At 44.3% G+C, this 26,260-nt stretch overlaps 2 long non-coding RNA genes across 3 annotated transcripts; one reads left to right on the top strand and one right to left on the bottom strand.

Annotated features, from left to right (window-relative positions):
- Window positions 1-9,123: 9,123 nt before the first annotated feature.
- On the top strand, window positions 9,124-26,037 carry LOC120098843 (uncharacterized). Its single transcript, XR_015645189.1, has 3 exons — window positions 9,124-9,292; window positions 22,735-23,706; window positions 25,829-26,037. It is a non-coding gene; the product is annotated as an uncharacterized LOC120098843 (long non-coding RNA).
- LOC120098842 (uncharacterized) lies at window positions 10,884-19,588 on the bottom strand. 2 transcript variants are annotated; one of them, XR_015645193.1, is made up of 4 exons: window positions 19,169-19,588; window positions 18,186-18,353; window positions 16,898-17,054; window positions 10,884-12,766 (listed from the first exon to the last, which is right to left on the bottom strand). It is a non-coding gene; the product is annotated as an uncharacterized LOC120098842 (long non-coding RNA). The 2 variants fall into 2 exon arrangements; XR_015645194.1 differs by having other exon boundaries at window positions 18,186-18,298; window positions 19,169-19,218.
- Window positions 26,038-26,260: the final 223 nt, after the last annotated feature.

Here is a 26,260-nt window from a genome sequence, read left to right as displayed (position 1 = left end):
GGGATTGAACTCAGAACCTAATGTATGCATTCTGCCACTAAGCTACATCCTCAGTCCCCTTGTTAAGCTTTTAGAGAGCCTAAAATGAATGGTTCGATCCCTATTTGTCAAAAATCCACAAGGGGAAAGAAGAACGTCCTATCTTCACAATACAGGTCCAGCAGGCTGAGGGAAGGTTGTGGGGGGCGGGGCTGGGCTGGGAGGATTCGTAATCCAATGGCGGCACAGACACCAGAACGAGGCAGACCACAAAGAGTGAAAATGGCTATGTTGTTTGGGACTTGTTTGGAACATGACAGAAGCCTCTGGCTCAGCTATGTGCTTTGGAAAGAACCTACCTAGAGCTGTCAGAGCTTAGAGAAGTCCTGTTTTCCCTACTTTGTAGATGAAGGAAACCAGACAGGGTATGGACCGGGCCTCCAGACTGCACATTAGAGTAAGATTAGACGATAGTTCTCAACTCCCAGCCCAGCCTGTTTTCTCTCACTGCTTCCCCGTCCTGTACATGGATCCAAAACAAACCTTTCCCTCCCTGACTTTCCGCGCTGGTCCTCCAGGGATGAATAAGATCTTCTGTTACCTTGCCCTCCCTGAGAAGGTCCTCCAAAGCCGTAAAGTTTCTCCCAAGCTGACTCATGCTTTGCGTCAGTCAAATGATGCTCCTGAGCCATCATCCTGAAATACCCCCTCCCAGCTGAGCGGTCCAAGAGCCAAGCCACTTACATGAAGCTTTCAATGCTGGAGTTCTCCAAGAAATGAATAGGAGGTGAGATTCGAGTTTCTCTGGGATCTAGTTGTTTTAACTGTTACCCAGGTGGCTGGAGAGATGGCTTAGCAGCTAAAAGCACTTTCTACTCTTCCAAATTGGATCTCAGGCACCCATGTCAGGTGATTCACGACTGCCAGGGGATTTAACAACCTCTTCTGGCCTCCAAGAGTACCCATACATACACGAACACTGATGGACACACACACACACACACACACACACACACACACACACACACACACACAGAATAAATCTTGTTTGCCTGCACATGTATGCATGTAGATTGAATCCCCTGGAGCTGGAAAAAACAGTTGTGAGCTGCCATGTGGGTGCTGGGAATTGAACGCAGATCCTCCAGAGGAGCAGCCAATGCTCTTAACCTCTGAGCCATCTCTTCAGCCTTTAAAATAAATCTTAACAAAAAAAAAAAAAAAAAAAAAGCAAATGAAACTGTTAATCAAGGGCAGGAGCACATGTAAATTTCCAAACCCCAGAGAATAATTACCAGTATTTTAAAATCTTATTTCATACAAACGAGTTCAATTCTGCAAGCAGGGAGTAGACTTTCTGAATTATGTCTTTATATAATAAGGGGAGGGGAAAGGCTTGGAAAGATTTTGATATGCCCAACATTGCTTACCTAGATAGTTTTAGATCTGAAACTATATTTGATGCTTTTGTTTCTAAGCTGTGTTTGCGCTATTTGGAATGCTATACGAACTATGTGACAGTCTAAAACACGTAAATGCAATCTTCATGAGACCCAAGATCGGAGGCTGTTATGCTGCTGAGACAGTTACTCCCCCCCCCCATTAACTCTGTTCCACATAAATTACTTAACGAAAGCCTTCCAATGTAATTTCAGATACAGAGACGGTTAGAGAGTCAACTGCAACCCAAGCATTTCGAGTTGATCGAGTCGGGTCATGAAGAAAGAGGAAGCCGCTGAAAGGAAAAGCTGACTGTTGTGAAAGTTGCTTTGAAATACAAACTTCCCCAGGATGCGTAGACTCAGGATGAACTCTTCGGCTTCCATCTCCAAGGGAACGCACATCGCTCTGACTTCCGGTGACTCTGTGGTCAGGTGCTCCGGTCCCAACCACTTCACAATACCTGCGAGAAAACGGCCTGGAACCAACTCTCTGTCAGCTGCCTCCGCTCTGGGAAGTATTTGGTAGAGGCCTGAGAGTTTCTTTGTTCAACCTCAAAGTTGCCATAAGTCCCTCGTGGGATCACCTCTATTCCGCAAAGCCCTACCTTGCTCTCTGTAGGAAAGCAGTTTAAAATACTTTAAGTAGAAATGGATTCTAATGGACACATGGCCCAATTATGCTACTGGACAGGGAGAAAGAAGCTTTAGAAGGAGCGTCATGGAGGCCCTTCTTGGAGTTTCTTGAAAACCTACATGAAGAAAGACCTTGGAAGAGACAAGGAAAAAGTAAAACAAAACCCATCCTAAGCAGGGCTCAGAGGTCAGCTCTGTCTCCTGGACTACACTTCTCTCTGAAGAAAACAACAGCATTTTTCAATCCAAGTTTCTTTTTTTTTTTTCCTTGAAGATGAGAGTTAACTTCACAGACTCGAAAAATCAGACCACACTGAAGCTCTCTGTCTGCAAAAATAATGGTTTTTCCTGACATTTTCAAACTGCACAATTTAACGACTCAATGTTTCATTTGACATTTAAGAAGTCATCCGTCTCCAAGAAGCTGATTGGCAAGTCTTCATGGTTCCAGGAATTAGCAAATACGTCGTGCATGAGAACACAGCTACAACAGTCCAAAACACTCTTCAAAAAAAAAAGCAAGCCCGAGATGGGTGGAGAAACCAATTATTACTTCTCTGGACTGGACTGCCACTTAGTTCCTAGTCCTGCCAGGAAGCTCTTTGTAAACCTATTACTCTGAAAAGTTTGCACGGTCATCTCAGGCAGCAGAAAGCCAGGTACCCATGAGCAGGGTAGCCTGTTTTGGAATCGTGGCTCCTCTACAAGAGGTGTGACTTGTGCGCACTATTTAACCTCATTAGTGGTTTCCTCATTTCTACAGATCCAACCCTGTTAGTTCTTATCTTACTGGCTGAAGAGAATTGAGTCGGTCAGTATTTGTAAAGAGTTAGGGCACACATTATTAATTGGAAGATTCGAAAGGAGGCGCTTAGGAGATAGTGCGGTCAGTAAAGAGCTCGCCGCGCAAGCGTGAGGGTGAGAGGTCTATCCCCGGAACTCGACTAAAAATAGCTGGACACATTGGCACATATTTATAATCCCAGGGTTTAGGATGTGGAGACAGAAGGATCCCTGCAGCTCACTGGCTGGTCATCCTAGCCAAATCAGTGAGTTCCAGGTGAAAGCGACAGGACTCATCTCCTAAAATAACACAGATGGTTATGGAATGACACCGAAGGTTGACCTGGCGCGCATGCGCGTTGCACACACTCATGCCACGCATCGAAGCCGACGTGGGTCTTTTACTAACGTCTGTGATCCAGTTGCAGTCAGAGGCAGGGTACTGTGAGCTTGCTCCTGGGAAAGATATAATGAACCTTTTCTACCAGATGGGACTTCTAAACGATACAGAGCCTAGAACTCCCATCCTTCCGGTCTAAGAGAAGAACCTGTTTGGGAATAAATGAAGCAGAACACACCCAGGGCAGAGAAGTCACATTTGGTTGACATTTTAATTCCTGGATCATGCAACGCCTGAAGCTAGGCCTTCTAGATTGCTCAGTTTAATTTCTCATTTTCCTTCAATTACTTTAGGCTAGGACCGTTTGTTGTTTGTGAATCACTCACTGTGTTTCAATGCCCACAGTGCAGAGTATGGGAGAAATGAACGCGACAGTCTGCAACAGAAGCTATATAGAACTGGCATTCCAGCACTACAAATTTTATTATTATTATTATTATTATTATTATTATTATTATTAATCTTTATTATTATTCCTCATCAGCATTCAACAAGCTCTAATCTGCATTGTTATTTTTTTATGTTGGAATTTTTTTAACAATGTAAAATTTTTATTGGTTATTTGGGAGTTGCACACCATGCACCCAGTCACACTCGCTTCTGTCTGTCCCTGTGCACTGGTATTTTTGTCGGGTCCCTTTGCTTCTTCTACTGGCCCTTACAAATGTGGGATTCAGCCAGATATGGCGGCGCACACCTTTAGTCTCAGCACTCCAGAGGCAGAGGCAGGTGGATCTCTGTAAGTCTGATGCTAGCTTGGTCTACATAGTGAGTTCCAGGACAGCTATAGAGTGAGACCTTGTCTCAAATAATAATATTATATCATTAATAATAATAATAATCGTCATCATCACCATCTTTTTTAAAAAAGATTTATTTATTTTATTTATTTAAGTACACTGTAGCTGTCTTCAGACACATCAGAAGAGGGCATCAGATCACATTACAGATGGTTGTGAGCCACCATGTGGTTGCTGGGAATTGAACTCAGGACCTGTGGGAGAGCAGTCAGTGCTCTTATCCACTGAACCATCTCTCCAGCCCCAACATCACCATCTTTATGGACTCTAAAATTTTACGAGGATACATAAAATTATCATTTCCTTGGCTATATTTAATCTGTCTTTGTCTCTCTCTGTCTCTCTCTGACCCTAAGACAAGATCTCATGTAGCCCAATCTGGCCTCAAACATACTCTACAGCAGAGGGCAACCTGAAACTTCTAATTCTCCCGGTCACACCTCCTGAGTTCTGGGAAGACACACAGGCATCTACAGTATGGTGCAGGGCAGGGATCAAGCCCGGGGCTGCATGTAAGCTGGGCTAGCACGCCACCCACTGAGCTACACTCCCAACTGCAAGATTTCTCTCGAACTCACCTTCTCCCATGGCTACCAAGCCAAGAAAAATAAGTGGAAACTCAATGGTTGATTCGCTTGCTTGGCTTATTTGCTTATTAGGCATCTCAGGGGAGGAGGCTGGAGGAGCACTGATCTAGGATTGACTTCACGGTTTCAAACAGTTCTGCTTCGGCCCCTGTATCACAGCGACAGTGTGCGCCTCCACTTATGTAGGAACGATATGTCAGGTTGGAAGGGACTGCAGAGACCTTCCTAGTCCAGGGGCTAGTCAGGTTCACAGCAAGGTTCCTGGTCATTCTCTGTAGTGGGCTCACTCCAGACGGTGTCTATGGTCCTTTCCAGCTTTGCCCAGCACACCCTTTGCCGTCCCAAGTAATGGCTGCTTCAGGTGTTTGTGGGAGGGGAGGTAAAATGGCGGAGCTACTCATGTAAAAGATACTTTAAAAAAAGAAAAAAGGGTGAGTGTCTGTCTGTCTTCCCTTAGTTACTGTCTTCATGACTTAGTTACTCAGCTCATGACTGATGGCGGTAAGCTGCTTCTGATCAGGCCAGACGTTTCTTCCATCAAAACCTACAGACCATGCCCATGATCTTTAGTCATCCTATATGACTTTAGTCAAGCTTCTAATGAATTGGTGTCTTTACCTCCCAGGACCAGGCATTTCCTAACAGGATGCGGGAATTGGTAGTAAAAAGGCCCTCAGCGGCCAGTGAGCACAAAGGGAAGAGGAAGACATTTACAGTCTCGACAGTCCTCAGAGACACTTGCTGACTGGATGCGGAGGAACTGGCTTTTATCAAGCACTCGGAAGACAGACAGGCAGATGTTGGAGTTTGAGGCCAGCCTAGTATAAATAGTAGGAGTGTACTGTGTCATTTATCTATTTTTATTTTGTATGTGCATGCGTGTGTGTGTGTGTGTGTGTGTGCACATCTGTGTGTGATGGTGTATGTGTATGAGTATATGTATGTTTATTTGTGTGTGTATGTGTGGGTATGTGTGTGCATATGTGCATGTTTCTTGTGTGTGAGATGGTGTATGTGTGTGAGTGTATATGTGTTATTTGTATGTGTATGTGTGTGAGTGTATATGTGTTATTTGTATGTGTATGTGTGTGAGTGTATATGTGTTATTTGTATGTGTATGTGTGTGAGTGTATATGTGTTATTTGTATGTGTATGTGTGTGTATGTGTGTTATTTGTATGTGTACGTGTGTGAGTGTATGTGTGTTATTTGTATGTGTATGTGTGTGAGTATGTGTGTGTTATTTGTATGTGTATGTGTGTGAATGTATGTGTGTGGCAGTACAACCAATTTAAGCTTATCCCTGACTAGCTTACAAATAAATGAGACTTGGCTTATGGTTATTTTATTTGGTTTTGATAATTACGGGGGGGGGGGCAGTGTGCCAGCCCTAATCTACTTCTCTAACTGCCTGGCTACCACTCCAGTGGTGCACCCCGCCCCCAAGATACTTGCTGTTTCTCCTGGCCATGTGTTCATGGTTCCTCTCCCCTCATGGTGGCTTCCTCTTTCCTCTCCTTCTTCCTCCTCCCTCACCTCCCCCCTGCCCCACCCTCTACCAGATCACTCCACACCCACCTACCTCTAATCCCTCCAGTAATTGGCTGTAGTCAATTTTATTTAACCAATAGTTTTAAATCAAGGAACAAGGTCGGCACAACAAAAGCAAGAAGTCACTCACAGGCCTAGACTGAGTACAGAGTTTAGCATTACAATGTATAGCAACAGGCCAAACTTCAATGTATGTGTGTGTTGTGCGTGTGTCTTTGTGTGTTTGTGTTTGTGTGTGTGTGTTTGTGTGTTGTATGTGTGTGTTTGTGTGTTGTATGTGTGTGTTTGTGTGTGTATGTATGTGTTTGTACATGTGTGTTTGTGTGTATGTGTGTGTTGTATGTGTATGTTTGTATGTGTGTTGTAATGTGTGTTTGTGTATGTGTATATAAGTATGTGTATGTGTGTATATGTGTATGTGTATGTGTGCATAAGTATGTGTATGTGTGTTATGTGTGATGTGTATATAAGTATGTGTATGTGTGTATATGTGTGATGTGTATATGTGTATGTGTATATGTGTGAGTGTGTATAAGTATGTGTATGTGTGTATAAGTGTATATGTCTATGCATGTGTATGTGTGCATGTGTGTATATGTGTACATGTATGTATGTGTATAAGTGTATGTATATATGTGTATATGTATATGTGTATGTGTATGTATATATGTGTGCGTGCGTGTGTATGTGTGTGTATATATATATGTATATATGTATATGGGTGCGTGTGTGTGTGTGTGTGTGTGTGTGTGCGCGCGCACGCATAGGTCTGTGATAGTTTGAATATGCTTGGCCCAGGGAGTGGCATTAGAAAGTTGTGGCCTTGTTGGAGGAAGTGTGTCACTGTGGGGGTGAACTTTGAGACCCTCCTCCTAGCTGCCTGAGGATATTCGCTCAGTCTGTCCCTGGCTTCCTTCAGGTGAAGATGTAGAACTCAGCTCCTCCTACACCGTGCCTGTCTGGATGCTGCCATGCTCCTGCCTTGATGATAATGGACTGAACCTCTGAACCTGTAAGCCAGCCCCAGTTAATCGTTGTCCTTATAAGAGTTGTCTTGGTCATGGTGTCTGTTCACAGCAGTAAAACCCTAACTATGACAAGTTCAGAAAGCAACCTTTGCCGTCATTCCTCAGACAGTGTTCACTTTGTGTTTTGAGACAGCATCTCTCTCTCTCTCACTGGCCTGGAACTCACCAGGGATAAGCTAGGCTGGTTGGCCACTAAGCCCCAGGGATGGGCTTGTTTCCACCTCCTTGAGCCACTGTTCCAAGTATGTGTCACCCAGCCTGGCTCGTTCAGGTCTTGTTTTTGTTTTTTAACTTGGGGCCTGAGGTTGGAACCAGGTCCTCATGCTTGAGAAACAAGCACTATGCAGACTGTGACATATCACTTTTATTTTCATAGAGCAAATTTATAGGGCTTCCCATCTGCTTATTAAATAAAAACAACTCTAAAGTAATTGTCTGTGTTATGATTTTTAAAAATTACCTCATTTCAATCCTCCTAATGACTCTGTAGAGGTTAAAGGGTTAAATACATTCCCCAAGGCCACATAGTCGACTGCTGACCCCATCAGGGATCAGGATTCAATGCAAAAGTCAGGCGGGCTGCACACCTGGAGTTCATCCGGCATGCAGCATCAGTTCCTGGGTGACTGACTAAGGAGAGGAAATAGACAACCCGAATACTCTTTCTAATAAAGCAGCAGGTGAAAAACTCAGCATAAAATAGATTCCTCTGAACTACCGGTGTTTGGTAGCAATGCTTCTATTAGCATGCATCCTAATATTATTTGATCATTAAAATACATTAAGCCAGCTACGTGTGGTGATAAAGGCTTTTAATCCCAGCACTTAAAGGCAGATCTCTGTGAGTTCAAGGCCAGCCAGGGCTCTGTTTTGCAGAGAAACCCTGTCTCAAACAAAACAAAACAAAAAAAACAAACAACAACAACAAAACCCATTAAGCCAAAGCTCGCCTAACATGTACAAAGCCCTGGGTTGGACCCCCCAGCACTGCATAAAACTGGGTGTGGGGTATATATACATCTGCAATCCCAGCACGCATGAAGGCGGCAGGAAGGTCAGAAGTTCAAGGCCAGCCTGCCGTACATGAGACCCAGTCTCTAAATTAAAATAAACCAAATAAAACCTCGGGTGATACAGTGGCACACATCTGAAATCCCAACAATTCCCAAGGATTGCAGGTTCAAGACCAGGCCAGGCTACCTAGCGAGCCTCCATCTCAACAAGCAAACGTAATGCAAAATAGACAGGAAGCCCGATTCTCCCTTCACATCAGAGAAGGAAGTCCGCAATGGTGTGACTCAGACCCCTTTCTTCCTCATATGCAAACTTCGTCTCTATTGAAATCGGCTCACCCTAGAAAGCCCACGAACAGTGGAACAAAATCCCTCAAGCACTAAGTCTCACAAAAAGTTACAAAGAACTTATTCTTCTTCTAGCCATAGACTGATGGCCACCACTGTCAGAGTATCTTTCTAGATAAAGTGCTAAACTTGCCATATTTGGTAATACAAGTCCTTAGGTTTGGAGTGTGAGAATGGAGGAAGTGATTTTATTTTTTCTTTAAAAAAAAAAAGAGGAAAAGTTTGGCTCTTGCCATCTATTTATGGAACAAATAACTTCTTGGAATTCTCTGGAACACTTTCATTGATATCATATTTACTGTATCCGTTTTTTTACTTCTGTATTAAATTTCAATCTGAAACCACTAATTGTAGGGTTGGCTTTACTCAAAGTAGTAGCAGCTTCTCTCTCTCTCTCTCTCTCTCTCTCTCTCTCTCTCTCTCTCTCTCTCTCTCTCTCTCTCTGTGTGTGTGTGTTCGAGTGCACATATGGAAGACAGAGAGGAGGAGGTGGGGGAGGAAGAGGAAGAGGAGGAGGAAAGAAAAGAGGGAAAGGAAACAGAGGGGATTACATTGTGTGTGGCCAGTGCAAGAGCTCTCTGCTTCTTTAAAGGAAACGGCAATAGTGCGCCTGCCAAGACAGCAGCCAAAGGAAGCAGCCAGGGCCGGCCGACTATAGACTCAAGCCAGAGAAAGCGGAGCCAAAGACAATCTGACTGAAGGAGGACAGAGGACAGGAAGGTGAGGCTGGTGAGTGTCCAACACCAGGGACATTTAACCTCTTATTATCATGGCCTGTGGCTTTCCTGTGGCGTTTTTTGTTTATTTATTTTGAGACAGGGCTCCAAGTAACTCAGACTGGCCGTGGACTCAGGACTTTGTGCATGATAGATAAATGTTCTACCAATGGAGTTAGCCCCAGAGCCCTCCCTGTGGCTTCTTCAAGACTCGGTTTTGACCCACATTTTTTTTTCTTTTTTTCTTTTTTTCGGAGCTGGGGATCGAACCCAGGGCCTTGCGCTTGCTAGGCAAGCGCCCATAGTAACACTTTTAATGTATGTATGTATCTGTGTATATGTACCTGTATGTGTATATCTGGGTGTGTTTGTGTGTCTGTGTATGCTGGGTATCTCTGTATGTATCTATGTGTGTTTGTTTCTGTGTGTGTATATGTATGTGTTGGGTATCTGTGTGTGTTGGATATCTGTGTGTGTATCTGTGTGTGTGTATCTGTGTGTGTGAGGTATCTCTGTGTGTTGGGTATCTGTGTATTAGGTATCTCTGTATGTATCTATGTGTGTTTGTTTCTGTGTGTATGTATATGTGTGTGTTGGGTTTCTGTGTCTGTGTATCTACTTATTTGTAGATTCTGTGTGTTTGTATCTCCGTGTGTGTATCTGTGTGTAGGTATATGTGTACATGTGTGAAGGTGCCCAAAAAGGCCAGAAGAGAGTGTTAGTTCTGCAGAAGCTGAATTACAGATGCGGAGAACTAAACTTGGGTCCTTCTAGAAAAGCAATGAGCCTTCTTCTGAGTCATCTCCCAGCCCCTCGGTGACTGATAACATAGAACAGATATTCTTTCAGGTATCGATTTTATTTATGTGTATAGATATGAGCATGGGTGAACTTACATGCACACAGGAGGCTACAGAGGCTAGAAGGGGACATCAGATCCCCTGGAATTAGAGTAACAGGCAGTTGTGAGCTGCCGTGTGGGTTAATCCAGGTTCTCTTTTTTTTTTCTTTTTTTCGGAGCTGGGGACCGAACCCAGGGCCTTGTGCTTGCTAGGCAAGCGCTCTACCACTGAGCTAAATCCCCAGCCCCCAGGTTCTCTGAAAAAGCAGTAAACACCCTTAACCACTGAGCCATATCTCTAGCCCCTAAACTTTGAAGTTTTTAACCTCAAGTGCAGAATTAATTATATGAATTATATTTAATATACATTTATAACAAATATTATAAACACCAATATAATATATAATATAATATATTATACTTGCACACTATTACATACATATAATATTAACATTACATACATTACATTTACACTCATATTACATGTGTGTAATAGTAATATTACATATAACATATGTAACATATGCGTATTATTACATATGTGTAATATTAGTACTGACACAAAACATATATTTATAATATATATTATAATATAACATATAATGATACATATACACACATATTACATAAGTTACAAATGCCTAAGGAACGTATATATAAGAAGTACATATTAAATATAAGGACTGAATTAATTGTATCTTGGACTTCACATACCCTGAGACCCTTACATGCAAGGTGCTTCTATTCTCCATTCTCCTCCATACCCTTTTTTCCTTAGAGCTCCATGCCCAACACCAACCAAATGATTACTTTGATAGACATATTTTAATGTCCACTTGCTTCTGGGAAATACATAGTTTTTTGTTCTGTTTGAATATACATAACATTTTCTGTACAACCACATTTTTTTCTCCTCCTCTTTTTCTTCTTTTTCTTTGTTGCTTTGGTTTTTGTGTGGGAGTTTTTGTTGTTTTTTGTTTTTGAGACAGGGTTTCTCTGTAGCCCTGGTTACACAGTAGTCACTAGACTAGTAGTTCTAGTAGTCTTAGAACTCACTCTGTAGTCTAAATTGACCTCAAATTCACAGAGGTTGACTTTCCTCTGCCTCTCAAGTGCTGAGATTAAAGGCATACACCATCACACCATCACACCATCACACACACACACACACACACACACACACACACACACACACTGTGTTTTTCCTTTTACTATATTGTAAATGCCTTCCCACTGCAACAAGCTCATATAGTCTTCTGCTTTTAACAATTAGGTCTCTTACCCATTCTTCTGGCCAGTCCCCTAGATTGCAACACCCCTATCTTACTCTGCCATCACTATAAACTATGACAGGCTAAACATTCCGGCTGTAAACTGAAGTTCCCACACGAAGGCACACCCATGTTAAAGATTCTCCAAGGCTGACTGGCTGATTAGAATTTATGACTGTGGACAGTTAGAATGTTGCAGATCTGGAGACAAATTATCCTGGGCTTATCTTTAGTGCCCTTAACAGCCACTTGGTGCCCAGTTCTCCTTCAAACCTAACATCCTTATGACTGGTAGACAAATTATTTTGAAATGTGATAACAGAGTCTTGACTTCTACCTCCAAAAGCTAAGGCCACCATCACACAACATCTGAAACCAACTGTGACCCACGATGGTGGTTCAACTACCCATCAACTTGACACAACCTAGAGATCGCTTGGGAAGACAGGCTCCATGGGTCTAATTGGCCTATGGACATTTGTGAGTGATTGTCCTGATTATTGATTGGTGAAGACTCAGCCCACCATAGGTGGTTCCATTCCCTAGGCAGAGGATTCGAAACACTAACAAGCAAGGAATCAAGCCGTGCGTTTATCCTGTCAATGCTCTCGACTGTGGATATAATTCTGTGAGTTCCTGCCTTGAATCCCCTGCAATAATGGACCACGGTTCAGCTAAATAAACCCAAATAAAACCCTTTCCTCTCCTACTTTGCTTTTGGGGGGAGTATTTGTCACAGCAACAGATGGAATCTGAAACCACACTCTCGGGCCGTGGCCAGGCTTGTTTGGCTCCAGAATAAACTACCTTTTATTTGCTTTAAGGTAAGGACCGTGGTTTGTTTTTATCAGTGGTAAAAATACCTGACCATGTTGACACGGTGCGTGTGGTGTGTATATCGTCATAGTTACAGTGATAGCTACAGAGCTCCATGCTCTGGTGCTCATCTGGAGGTCAGAGGACAGTTTTCAGGACACAGTTCTCTCCTGTCACCAAATGGTATCAGGGATTGGACTCAGGTCCTCAGGCTTCTCAGGAATTGCTTTTACCTGTGACTCACTGGGTTTCGTTGGGGTTAATCCCAGGAAAATGGGTGAAAGCCATTCACAGGATCATGAGGGATCGGTCAGTGATTAAACCACTTCTCCTCTTCCAGCATCCATTCACTGGCCTATATGTCCCCAAGGAGAGGTGGGACCTCTTGAACCCTTCCTTCTCCATAACGAAGTATTGATGGGCAGGCCCAGTCTCGTGCAGCTATTCAGAACGGCTGAGCAGTTAGGAGTGTGCGACAGCTGTGTTTTGCTCTGGTTGGTTTCTTTAAGATCCTGTGTCCAGGCTGGCCTTGAAATCCTCCCGTTCCAGCTGCTGAGTCCTGGAGTGAAAGGTGTGCACTGTTAATGGGGTGCGGAAGCTAGCACCCAGGGCTCTGTGGTTGCTAAGCAAGGCCCTCTACGGACTGAGCAAATTCAGCTCCAACACAGATATTGTGTGTGGATACTGGAAGCAACCAATTTAGATAATCCGGTATACGCTCTTCCAGAAATATAATTTCCGAACTTGTTACTGTGTTCTGCTAAATGGTTTTTTAAAAGGGTCAAAATTGCACCCAAGAGGAAATTAGCATCAGCGCACACAGATGCACTGAGCAAGCCGTACGCCACGAGATGATAACTTTAAAAACAGCATGTTGGGAAATAACCCAAACTCACCTCTCGCCAGCTATGCACCATCCTCCTTCTATTAGGAAAGCTCTGTCAGGGACAAGACTGTTATCTTCACGGAGATGTTCTATGCTTCTGAGCTCTACTACAGGGGAATGGCCCTATTAGCTCTTTTTTTTTTTTATTCTGCCTTAGGCCTCAAAGAGTTGAGGTTTTGGAAACTATAGTGGGAGGTAGAGATGATCAAATACACATGTCTGGTCCCCTTGGGTAGGATGCTTGACCCTAAAGAGCCACACACATTTCCTACCAAGGACCACTTGAGTGTGTCACAGACATTAGGTTACAGATTTCAATTTGCTCTTATTTCTAATCTGATGTATATCTCATTGCATATGATAAAAGTGATTTCTGCCTTTAATTGGGACATAACTAAGAAACAGAGGTCTTCTTTTTCCGTGCTACATGGCGTCATAGTTCACAGATCACTCTGACAGAACTGGCGAGAGTGCACGCACTACATACCTAGACACAGATTCCACCCTGAGCCTCAGGTCCCAGTAGGTTTTATGGTCAGTGGGACTTATCAAATGTTCTAAGATAGATTAAAGCAGCCGTGGAAACATTGTTAAATATACTTGGGCAAATTACCCAATGAGATCTCAGAACAAAAGGATGGGAAGCTCTAAAAGTCATCACCTGCTGTTGTTCTGTTCTAAAGAAACAATCCCCTTTCTATTTAATTTTAATCCAGACCTATAGGGCAGAGGACAGAGATGGAGACAGGCAGATCCCTAGGGTTGTTGGACAGCCACTCTAGACATTCTAGGATCAGCAGGTTCAGTAAGAGATTCTGTCTCAAAATGTAAGGTGGAGAAGACACACAACACGGATACACATGGAGCACACATGGGTATACACACACACACACACACACACACACACACACCACAAATATATACACAAATGTAGATTCGAGTAGCTTTGTCAGATCCTTTCTAACTTGGAAAATCCTTTCATAAAATCTGTTTTGCCAGAGAGGGCTGGGGATGTAGTTCAGGTGTCTAATGGGCACAAAGCCCTTGGTCCTATCCCCAACACCGCAGACACAACCTGTGGAAAGCACACATCTCAGCACTCAGGAAGCAGAGACAGGAGGTTTAGGAGTTCAAGGCCAGCCTTTGCTATATAACAAATCTGAGGCCAGCTTGAGTTACCTGATACCTTGCTGAAACAAGAAAGAAAATGGTGGTGGGGGGTTGAGGGGGCTGGAGAGATGGCTCAGCAATTAAGAACAATGTGTGCTCTTCAAGAGGGACCCAGGTTCAATTCCCAGCACTCATAACTTTCTGTGACTCCAGTTCCAAGGAATCTGATACGTTCATATAGACATGCATGCAGACAAAACATCAGTGGACATAATTATTTAAAAAAAAAATAAATTTCTTTAAAAAGCAAGAAAGAGAGGGAGGGAGGGATGAAAGAAGGGACAGGAGGAGGCTCATTATTAAAAAAAATTAATTCTTCATTAATTAGAACATCTGTGCAACCATCATCTAAGTAAGTATTTATTTTGTGACCATAAATGAGTAACCAAGTCTCTTGCATTAAGCAGTGCCAGTGTAATGCCACCGTAGGACAAAGTCCCTTCGTAAGGACTGGACATGTTCTGTGCAGACTTGTCCAATGATGCTTCGTGTTCAGACGTGCAACTCTCTACTCTATCAGTACCTGAAATCATCCCTTCTAAAAGAGGACGGTGCATTCCTCCGGTGAGAATGAGGTCAACTGAAATCTCGGCTCTAGAAAAGTCTGAACAAGCCAGATGAGGCATTTCGGAGAAGTCAGTGACAGCTGGCTTTCTGCTTAGTTTAGATATTTGACAAGATTTGAGAAGGTTTTAAATGAGAGGGGAAATCACACTGCAGAGTAGCCTTCAAACACAAGAGTAAATTAAGGCTTGAACACATTCTTTTGGGTGATGAATTCTATAGCCTGCCTTGGTCTATGGGGAAGGGGATTGACGGTTGGAAGACAGCAACAGTGGAAGAAGTCAAGGTCTTCTGAAGTTGCAGAGACCCCAGATAGCCAGGCAAAGTCATATGCTTTCATACGGACAAAGGCTAGACCCTTGGTCCCATAACCAGGTGGGGCAGAGCCAGGGCTAGACCCTGTCGAACCTGACACAGGTTCTTCTGTACCGATCCGAGCTCATGGTTCAGATCCACTCTTCCCATCTTCGCTGCACAGCTGGGAGCTTATGGTACAAAACATGCTCAATTTTTGCTTAAACTCAATGACCAATTTCGTAATCCAATTATATCAACCGAAACTGTGGGTATTGGTGCTAATGGGGTCACTCAAGTCCCAAACAGCAGGAGCAGGACAGCCACTGTCTCCAGAAGTAGGTCATAGCACCTTCTCTCCTGTGTGTCCTTGGAGCCAAAGGAGAGGAAACATCCTTATCTCCCAAGACATAGACACTAACAAAAGCATAAAGGAGAGCAGAATATGGTGGTGTATGCCTTTGATCCCACCACTCGGGTAGAAGCAGATTGGCCCGTTCTACAGAACAGTTCCAGAACACTTAGGTCTACACAGAGAAACTCTGTCTTAAAGGAGAAAAAAAATCCAAACAAGACGATCTGCTACATTTTTCTTAGTCTGTAGCATCAGATTGTACCCCCTCTGTCTCACTATATTTTTGCAAGACTATGTCAAACCTACTGAGCATTAAAATACAGACGCTTCCAACTGGAGGGGTGGCTTAGTGGTTAACAGCAGTGGGCACTCTTTGCAGACGGCTCACTTCCGGTTTCCAGCAACCACATGGATAGCGACTCTGTGGATCTAAAACGCTCTTCTGATCTCCACAGGCATGCACATGGTCCACACATGTACATGCAGACAAAACACTCATGCACATACAATAAATAAATCTAAAATGAAATTCCTTTATTGGAGAAATGTTGCTGTTTCTCCAAGTCTTCTCCAAAGACCCCTGTGTGTGGCAAACATGTTAAGTGAGTGCGGATGTTTGTTTTACGTTCATTTGTCTTTTGTTACAAGGGTCCCCGCCATGAGGCTCGAGAGAAATGATGCAAAGTTACTGTTACCTTTTCTTCATCTCATGCAAAGCTAGACAGAGAAATCCAGGGGTGTCCTTGAATGTCCAGAAAGTAGACCCACACATGCATGCAGTCTTGATGAATGAACGTGATTGACTGAGCTAGAGATGTAACTCAGTTACGCCTCTAATATGTTACAGCCTAATGTGCACAAGGCCCTGGACTCAACCACCAGGACCACTCGGAAAGGAATACAAGTACATGCTTATACATACATGCTTATACATACATGCTTATACATACATGCTTATACATACATGCTTACAATACTAGCATGGAGGCAGAGGCATCAGGAGTTTGAGAGGTATTGGGGCTACACAAGACTCTGTCCCTAAAAACAAATAAAAAAGAAAAGAAGGGAGAGAGGGAGAAGGAGAGGGAGAGGGAGAGGGAGGTAGAACTCTACAGCTGGAGAGGTGGCTCAGTGGTTAAGAGCACTGATTGCTCTCCCAGAGGTCCTGAGTTCAATTCCCAGCACCCACATGGTGGCTCACAACCATCTGTAATGGGATCTGATGCCCTCTTCTGGTGTGTCTGAAGACAGCGATAGTGTACTGACATAAAACAAATAAATGTCTTAAAAAAGAACAACTAAAACTTTAACTGTTTAGAAGGAGAGTAAGAAAGTGTGTTTATGCTGTTCGAACACGGAGGCGCTTCTTCAACAAAACACAAAGTCGAAAAACATTAGGTTAAGATCCATCGATTGCTTACTTGCTTGCTTGCTTGCTTGATTGATTGATTGATCGGCTTGATTTGAAGCAAGGTCTGCTGCAGCTCAAGCTAATCTCAGATTTGTGATGTAGCCAAGGGTGGTCCTAACTTCCCATCCTCCTGCCTCCACCTTCCAGGCGCTGGAATTCCAGGAGTACTGGGGGATCAAACCCAGAGTTTTAAGGGTGAAGGCAAGCACTCTGCCAAATGATCCACCCCAGCCCCAGGAAACATTAATTAATAGTAGGACTACATTTTAAAAATGCATCAAAGGACACTCGCCAACATAATTATCTTCATTTATAAATATTTGTTGAACTATCTCCTTAAGATTCATGCCTACATAGGGAGGGGATGCAGCATTTGGAATAGAAATTAATTAATTAATTTTTGAAAGGCTAAATTGGGTGAGATGGTGGTAATTAAATTATATACTTATGATATGTATGCTTATTTTAATGTCTTAGGTGTTACAGTTCCTTTCATAAATGTCTAACCGTTGAAATTTGTGTAAAACTTGAACTGGCAAACTAATGTTGATGATGTAAGTATGTAGCAACTGACCTCAGCCTAGATTTGAGGTCAGAGAAAAAAAGAAAACCTTAAAAAAGAAAAAAAGATTCATGCCTACTATCTTTGCGTGTAGTGTCCGCTATACTTTCATTTTACAAGTGAGACAAGAGTATGAGCAGACAAGCTGATGTGTTTATAAAAGGTTAAAGTGAGGGGGGTTAACTTCTATGGAGATGTAGTGAGGTGTGGGCGAAGGAGGTGCCTTGGTGGGCCCATCTTGAGACATCCCTTCCCCCTGAGGGACCAATCACACGACTGTATAATATAGACCATTTTATATATAGAACAGTTTATTCTGGGAAAGGAGGAAGGGAGGGGGAGGGGCAGAGGAAGGGGGAGGGGAAGGGGAGGAGGAGAAAAGGAGAGAAGGAGAAGGAGAAAAGGAGAAGAAGGAGAAGGAGAAGGAGAAGGAGGAGAAGGAGAAGGGGAAGGGGAGGGGGAAGAGGAAGAGGAAGAAGAGGAAGAAGAGAAAGAAAGAAAGAAAGAAAGAAAGAAAGAAAGAAAGAAAGAAAGAAAGAAAGGAAGGAAGGAAGGAAGGAAAGGAAGGAAGAAAGAAAGAGAGTAGAGGCCCGCCATGAGGACGTGGAGAGAAGAAGGGGAGGGGATGGGGAGTGGGGAGGGAAGAGCAAGAGGGGAGCAAGAGAACAAGAGAAAACCAGATGGCAAGACAGTGAGGAGGGGGCAAGTAGCCCCTTCTATAGTGAGTCAGGCTTACCTGGCTGTTGCCAGGTAACTGTGGGGTGGAGCTTAGACAGAACGCAAACACAAACCATTCTCAGGAAACCGGCATGGCCTGCTTTGATTCTCTCTGGTCACAGGCAAATGAAGCTGAAACTCACGAGGGCATATTTTACACACATTTGATTAGCAGACGTTAACAAGTCTGACAAGAGGAGAAATCGGTAAGAATCTGCAGCCCCCGGGGGAACTTTCCACACTGGTAGTAGTAACAGTGATGATTATTTAGGGAAATTTGAAGTATTTACTGTCATGTCTCAATGTTACCACCCAGCAATTCTTTATGCACAAAGGGCCCAAAGGGACACTCCATGTTAACAGGGCGTGTCGTACAAAAAACGTTCACAGAAGCGCTTGTTAGTAAGAACAAGTAGTAAGAAGCCTAAAAGCCCAACCTAGGAAAATAAATAAATAACATCAAAAAGAGGCAGTTTAAGCAGTAGATAGGATACCTGGTGGCTGAGAAAATAAGTGAGTCAAACTAACCACAGCAACATGGGCAGCTTTCACAAAAATAATGTCGGACGGGCAAGACAGCTCATCAGCAGAAGGTGCTTACTGACAAGACTGACAACCCCAGTTCGGCTACCAAACCCTGTGATTCATCTAACCATAGGAGAGGGTGATTCTAGAAGTTTTTCTCTGACTTACACTGGCTTAGCTTAGCATGTATGCCCTCCCCGATGTCTCTCTCTCTCACACACGCACACACAATAATAATTGATATAATTTAATAAAAATGACGTTAACCAGAGAAGAGGAACTTCTCTGAATCGGATCCTGGCTCATTGTCTGGCTCTGTCTTTACAGAATGTTTATCTGAACCCTCTCGGGAGGCAGTCTGCCAGCCAGGGCAGGAGTGTTACTGAGAAACACTGGGCTCACAGGGATTGGAAGCCTGGGATGGACACGGGCTAGGCTGGGTGCCGGACATCAGTCAGGGATGAAGTTTATACTCACTGGGTACTTCTAATTTCCTCTGTCCTGCTGGCAGTCCTGAGTAGGTCCCTGTGTGAGAAATGAGTGTCCTCAGATGACCCCAAACGGAAGGGAAGAAAGAGATCAGAGCTTCATCCACACTTGACTCAGGAGGTCTAAGTACAAATCAAATTTGTCCTCAGCCAGCCATTTTTAGTTCAAAATGTTCATCTGTGTCTCTCGAGTCACTCTGATCCAATCTGGTGGCCTCCCGTGCAGGGACTCTTTTTTTCATTTTGAGGGAGCAGTCAGATTCTGTCTGTGCTCTGGGAGGGTAACGAGGCCACTTCCTAACAGTATGGAGTGCAAGAAGGGACCTCAGGCTGACCCCTCTTCAGCTGTGGGCCAACGAATTCCCTTTATTCTGTCCCTGCTGGCCTCCTCCCACTCATCCTCAAGGCCACTCGTTCTGAGCTGTGTTTGCTGTATACCCAGCTGGAGGGTGATGGTTAGCATTGGTAATCAACTTCACAAGATCTGCAGTCACCTAGGAGACAGACCTCTAGTTACATTTCTGAGGAAATTTCTAGAACGGGTTAACTAAGCCAAGCAAATCCACTCTAGATAAGGGTGGTTCTCCTCCACGGGCCGGAGCCTCAGACCAAATAAAAGGACAAAGTGACCTACTACCTCTCTAGCATCTACTGCTCTTCCTGACTGTAGATGTCACATGACCAGTCGCCTCAAGCTCTTTCTGCTGCCATGACTCCCCCCCCAACACCGCCGTGTTGGGGGTACATTCAAACTGTGAGCCAAAACAAACTCTCCTTAACTCCAATGCTCCCCCACCAATAGACTATTAAAATTCAGATTTTTTGTGGTGTATTTTATTATATTAACAGGGAAAGTAAGGCAGTATGCATCTTCCCCAAGCATCTAGGTAGGACTTGTCTTTCTTGGTTATAAACACACACACACACACACACACACACACACACACACACACACACACACACACACACCATAGAGAAGCCCTGTCTCAGAAAAAACAAATCCAACCAACCTGAGTCTATACATGGATAGTCTGTGCTGAAATGAGTGTCAAGGTGACAGAAGGGACCATAGTGACACTTTCAGTTCTCCTAGTTTGGCCAATCTGACTCACTCAGGTGATGAGATCAGCAGCGGGTGACAATTTGCCAAGAAGGTGTGGGGTGCTTCTTCGGGGCAACAGCCCTTCAGATTGTCCTTACAGATGTCTTTGATTTTACGCTCACTTACATATCCTTTCCCATGGGGATGGGTTGCGATACCCGCTCTCATTTTCCTCAGCGCCCTGGGGGCGTGGCCATGGCGAGGATGTAGGAAGCGCACTCCCGAAAAAGAATTGGTTGTGCAAGTTCACCTCCGTAGGCAAATCTGGCCCCCAGCCCTTCTTTCCTAGCTCAGCCATGTGCACGATAGCTTCTGAGGTGATTGGGCACTCGCGGTGAGACTTCAAGAACAGGGCTCCATTTTGTTTCTGTTTGTGAGACAAGGTCTCACTGTAACCCAGGCCACCCTCTAAGACAGCAGAGAATGACTTTGAGCTACGGACCTTCCCACGTCCCCTTCTGAAAGTGCTGGGGTCAGCAGCAAGGGCCACCATCCTGCTTTAGGAAGCACTAGAAATAGAACCGAGGATTTGATGCACGCTGGGCAAGGCACTCTGCCAGCGGAGAGAAGGTTCCAGCCCTGAAAAAAAAAATCTTTCCGTATAAATTGTGTTCCAGGTTGCCTTCAGCTATTATTCTCTCTCTCACACAGAAAAATATTGTAATGCGACTTCATGTCCAAAATCTAAAATTGTGGATTTGTAAACACTTGAGTGACTTAGCAGAACAACAACAAGAACACTTGTTGTTTTTTAACTTGGTAAGCAGGATCTCACTCTGCATGGATGAATTCCACTGTGAAACTCAGCCACGGCCACACTAACTTTCAAACACCCGCCACTGTCTACTGATTGTCAATAGACGTTAGATGTCACGTACACTGCAGCTAAGTGAAAAGCTAGAAGGGTCAGGAAGCGCAGTAAGCCAAGCTGGCCATGCCACGGATTGCGAGTTCTGTGCTTTCTCTGCACGCTGTTCAGCGCAACACCCCCACCCTCCCTCCTCCTCCTGGGAATAGAGAGGGCATTGCTTTCACAGCAACCTTAAATACAGAGTACAGAAAAAAAGAAAGCCGATGGCTTTTTCTATCACACCATGTGATAGAAACCATATCTGAAACTTCTAAAGTGGCCCAGAACATGAGGCCAGGTAAGCCATGAGCCTAGGGGAAAACCGAATGCAGTTGTTCTGCTAACGGACTCCTAATGACACGCTGTTGTACCATAGACCAGTGCTGAGGACAGCCCTCATCAGAAACGCTTCTTCCTCTTGCAGCAGACGGGAACTAACAGAGACCCCCAAGTGGACAATAAGAATAAGAAACTTTGGGTTGGGGATTTAGCTCAGTGGTAGAATGCTTGCCTAGTAAGCGCAAGGCCCTGGGTTCGGTTCTCAGCTCCGAAAAAAAAAAAAAAGAATAAGAAACTTTGGAACATACAATCCTAAATGGGACATCTTCATCAAATCTCTTCCCTCGATGCTCGGGGATCCCTGCAGAAGAGGAGGCATTAGAGAGAGATTCTAAGAGCCAGAGGTGGTGGATGACTCCAAGGAGACAGGGTTTTTCCAGACACAAAAAAACTAACATACATGAATTCACAGAGACTGTGCTGACATGCATAAGATCTGCAAGCCAGACAGTGGAGAGGAAGTAGACACCAGCTGCCAGCCTTACCCAAGAAACTAACTATAGTTGATACCCACTAGCAAAGGGAAAATCAGTTTTCTTCAGTGCAGTCTCACTGGGCCTGTCAGCCACACTTCCGGGTAAGCCCCACAGCCTGAACTAGCTGGGCAACATGAAAGAAATTCAATGGCGTTTTTCATATTGCTTTATTTGGTTTTGTTTTTTGTTTTTTGTTTTTTGTTTTTTGGTCTTTTGTCTATTTTGATTTTCATTTGGGAGGGAGTGTTTAGGGTTGCTTTTTGGTTTTTGTTTTTGTTTCTTGCTTTTTTTTTTTTTTTTAAGAGAGAGAACATAAAATTGGGTGATTAGGAAGATGAGGAGGAGCGGGCTGGAGAGATGGCCTCAGTAGTTAGAAGGACTGACTGCTCTTCCAGAGGTCCTGAGTTCAATTCCCAGCAACCACATGGTGGCTCACAACCATCTATAATGGGATCTGATGCCCTCTGTTGATGTGTCTGAAGACAGATACAGTCCTTTCAAAGCCACTCTGGTGCACACTTGTCAGTGCATTGATTCTGAAGACTGAGCACTCAGGTGTCTGTTTGGATAGCTCTGCACAAGCTGGTTACGTCTCTCAGTCTTCTGGATTGTTCTAATAGAACTGGTCCAAGGTTTGGCTTATATTTCTATATTACAGTCTACCAACGACGAAGGCCAGGGTACTTGAACAAAGCAGGAACCTGGAGGCAGGAACTGATGCAGAGGTCATGGAGGGGTGCTGCTTACTGGCTTGCTCCACACGGCTTGCTCTGTCTGCTTTCTTATAGAACCCAGGACCTCCAGCCCAGGGATGGGACCGCCCACAATGGGCGGGGCATCCCCCCATGAATCACTAATTAAGGAAATGCACTATAGACCTGCTTACGGACCCATCTTATAGAGACATTTACTTAATTGAGGCTCCCTCCTCTCATGACTTCAGCTTGCTTGCGTCAAACTGACATAAAACTGGCCGGCCCAAGCTCAAAGCACACCCCAGATCCAACCGACATTGATAAGGAACTGTTCCACCTAGTTTTCGAAAAGAACAACGTGCTCTGCGTTAGTAACACCGCATTTAGCCGTGCTTCCTTAAAGCGTCTGCTGTTCTTTTAGAAAGGCACGTTCTTGCAATTAGCGCGGTAAACCCGGCTGCAAAGGACAGAGGAGGAGCCTAAGAAACCCCAAGCTTTGGCTCCATCTCTGCTCCCAGTAACATCAATGCTATGGACGAACGGTTTGTGCTCCGCTTACAAAACTGGCGTTGTAAGAAACGTTCCTCCCTCCCAAGAATTATGGGGAGATGAATATCAGCGGCGGCGCCTTGAGCTGCAACATAAAATCCGAGTTAGTCTTATTTTTAGTTCAGAAAGCTTAGAAGTAAATCCCATATTGTTCTAGCATTTCTATCATGGTCATTGGTCCAAACTGTTTTTTTAATGTGGGATGTTTATTTGGCTCTTCGTGCAAGAGATAGACCAAAAAGCAAGGAGGAGGGGACGGGGGAAAGAAGCCATATAAAAAGACAAATACAGAGAGGAAGCGAGTGAGACAACTTTGATTAATGTAGTATGCTAAAAATGACTTCAAGAAATGAAAGGGCTCAGTCAGATGATTTCAAGATTCAAAGCTTCGCCAGCCGTTTCAGACCAAAGCTGAAGAGATGAAGCCAAAAAATTCTGCATGCAGGATCAGAAAAGGGCAGACGCAGAAGGCACAGACACCAAAGTGATTTTCACCAGCAGAGACGAAAGGCATAAGTAAGTATGTGGATCCCATTGTCCGGAGAGAATTTACAGACCTCCCTTAAGGCTGCTTTGCTCTCTCCCGAGTCTCTGTCAAAGGGTTAAGCAATGTCAGAAATCCTTGGTTGGTCCTTAATCTAATTCTTAAACTTTTGGGGGCCCTGGGTAGCCACTGAGTTCAATAGTCAGCTTCATCTTGTCTCAGGAAGACCTGTCTCAATGGCCTCCCTCTCAAAACAAAGTTAAATTAAAAATAAATAAATAAATAAAATAAACAGGGGTTGGGGATTTAGCTCAGCGGTAGAGCACTTGCCTAGCAAGCGCCAGGCCCTGGGTTCGGTCCCCAGCTCCGAAAAAAAAGAAAAAAGAAAAAAATAAAATAAAATAAACAGCAAGGCAAGATGGTATGTACTTGAAACCTTAACACTTGGAAAACTGAGCTACAACTACCACGAGTTCAAGAACAGCCTGGCTATATAAGTTCAAGGACAACCTGGGCTACATACTAGATTATTTTTATCTCAAAAATAAAAAGAAGAAGGGGGAGAGAGAAAAGGAAAAGAGTAGAGGTCTGTGTTGGTGAATTAGTTAAACGGCTTTGGCTCCTGGCAGGTCGCAAGAGCACTGCACCCGCCCAAGAGTTCTCTGGATTCTTGAATGAAAGACACACACGCACGCACGCACGTACGCACGCACGCATGCACGCGCCGGCTAATGAAATGCCTTAACTAGCTCACTTCTAAAGCTCCTCGCAGCTAGCACACATTTCCCTCCAGTATTCCTGGCTTTACACCTCCTAAATCTATTTTATCTTTGCTGCCCTGTTCCCTTCTGGGCAGCACCCCACCTCCGTTCCCCCTCTCCCCCCCCCCCCCACCTCTGTAAATAAAGCCCTCTTCCTTTCCACCTACATTACTCTTTTTTTTTTCTTTTTTCTTTTTTTCGGAGCTGGGGACCGAACCCAGGGCCTTGCGCTTGCTAGGCAAGCGCTCTACCACTGAGCTAAATCCCCAACCCCCTACATTACTCTTAAACCTGATCCCTCTCCTCTTCCCCTCTCCCTCAGTCCCTTGCCCACACAATCTAAAAGTCCCGCCTCCGTCTCCCTGCCCAGCCATTGGTTGTATGACATTTTTTTTTTTATTACCGATTGTAGCCAGCTGAGGGCAGGGACCCTCAGGTCTGGAAGCACAGCTTTGGGGAGTCAGATTAAGACAAAGCATTAGAATCAATTCCCAACAGAGGTTGGGCTGGGAAGATGGCTCAGCGCGATTGCAGAGGACCAGAGTTCAGTTCCCAGCATCCACACAGGGAACATCACAACTGCCTTTATCCTCACTCCCAGGGGATTCAGCACCTCCTTCCGGTCTCCACAGGCATATGCATGCATGCACACAAATAAAAATAAAACAAATCTATTTTCAAATAAAAAAAAAAGGAAGAGGAGGGAAAGGAAGAAAAGTTTCAGCTACCAAGAAAGGACCAACAGGTTCTTCAACATGCTGCAGCCACCAGGACTCTGAAGAATGCGAGGCCAAGCAGCCACGAACTCAGTCAGTCCTCTAAACCTTGAACCGAAATGAATAATTCTTTCCCTTCTGCTGCTACGTCAGGAATTTTAGTCACTTTAAAGGGAAATAACATAAAATTGGAGAGTGGGAGGGTGGATGGATGGATGGATGGGTGAGATGGATGGGTGGATAGATGGGTGGGTGGATGGATAGATCGATAGGTGGGTGGATAGATGGGTGGGTGGGTGGATGGAGGGGTAGGTGTATGTATGTATGTATGTATGTATGTATGTATGTATAGATGAGTGAGTGGGTGGATAGATGGATGGGTGGCTGGAGGGATGGATAGGTGGATGGATAGATGGGTGGGTGGCTGGAGGGGTGGATAGATGGGTGGGTGAGTGGATGGCTGGGTAGGTGGATGGATGTATAGATGGGTGAGTAGGTGGATGGATGTGTAGGTGGGTGGATAGACAAGTGGGTGAGTGGATGGATGGGTAGGTAAATGGATAAATGGATAAGGTTAGCCAATGTTTTATCATTAGACCTCGGTGTCTGTCAAGTTGTTTCTCTTTAGAACCAGAACTAAGTGATAACCTAATCATCCACTTCAAACATGTTCTTAGATGCAGAGTCTATGGATCGAAGAGAAGCATATTTGAAAGCATCTGATTCTATCTCAAATTGCCCTTGCAGAAAGATTGTACCAACGTTGACTCTTGCCAGCAATGCACGAGAGCCAGTTGTCCAATACTCTCTCCTTTGGGAGGAAAAAAAAAAGTCATTTCCATTCTCTACAATGTCAGAAATATACCAATATATGTCAACAATAACATTTCTCTGTTCCTTTAATTTTCAGGGGTACCATTACTGGTGGGGCTGACTGTCTTCTTATGAGTATGGAGGCTCTCAGGACTCCCTCTCAGGACTCCCATTAGGCCTCCCGTATCTGTGTAGTCATAGTTACTTCCTCAGAGGATCCGTGTCTGTTGATGGCTTTCCTTTGGTACAGCAGCAGGGGAGGCTGCGCAGAGCAAGAATTAACTCCCCAAGAGCTC

The sequence above is a fragment of the Rattus norvegicus genome, chromosome 20 (genome assembly GCF_021556685.1).
Source record: "Rattus norvegicus strain SHRSP/BbbUtx chromosome 20, alternate assembly SHRSP_T2T, whole genome shotgun sequence".
NCBI lineage: Eukaryota > Metazoa > Chordata > Mammalia > Rodentia > Muridae > Rattus > Rattus norvegicus.
The sequence above is the reverse complement of the archived record's forward strand: the minus strand, read 5'-3'. Positions and strand labels throughout refer to the sequence as shown.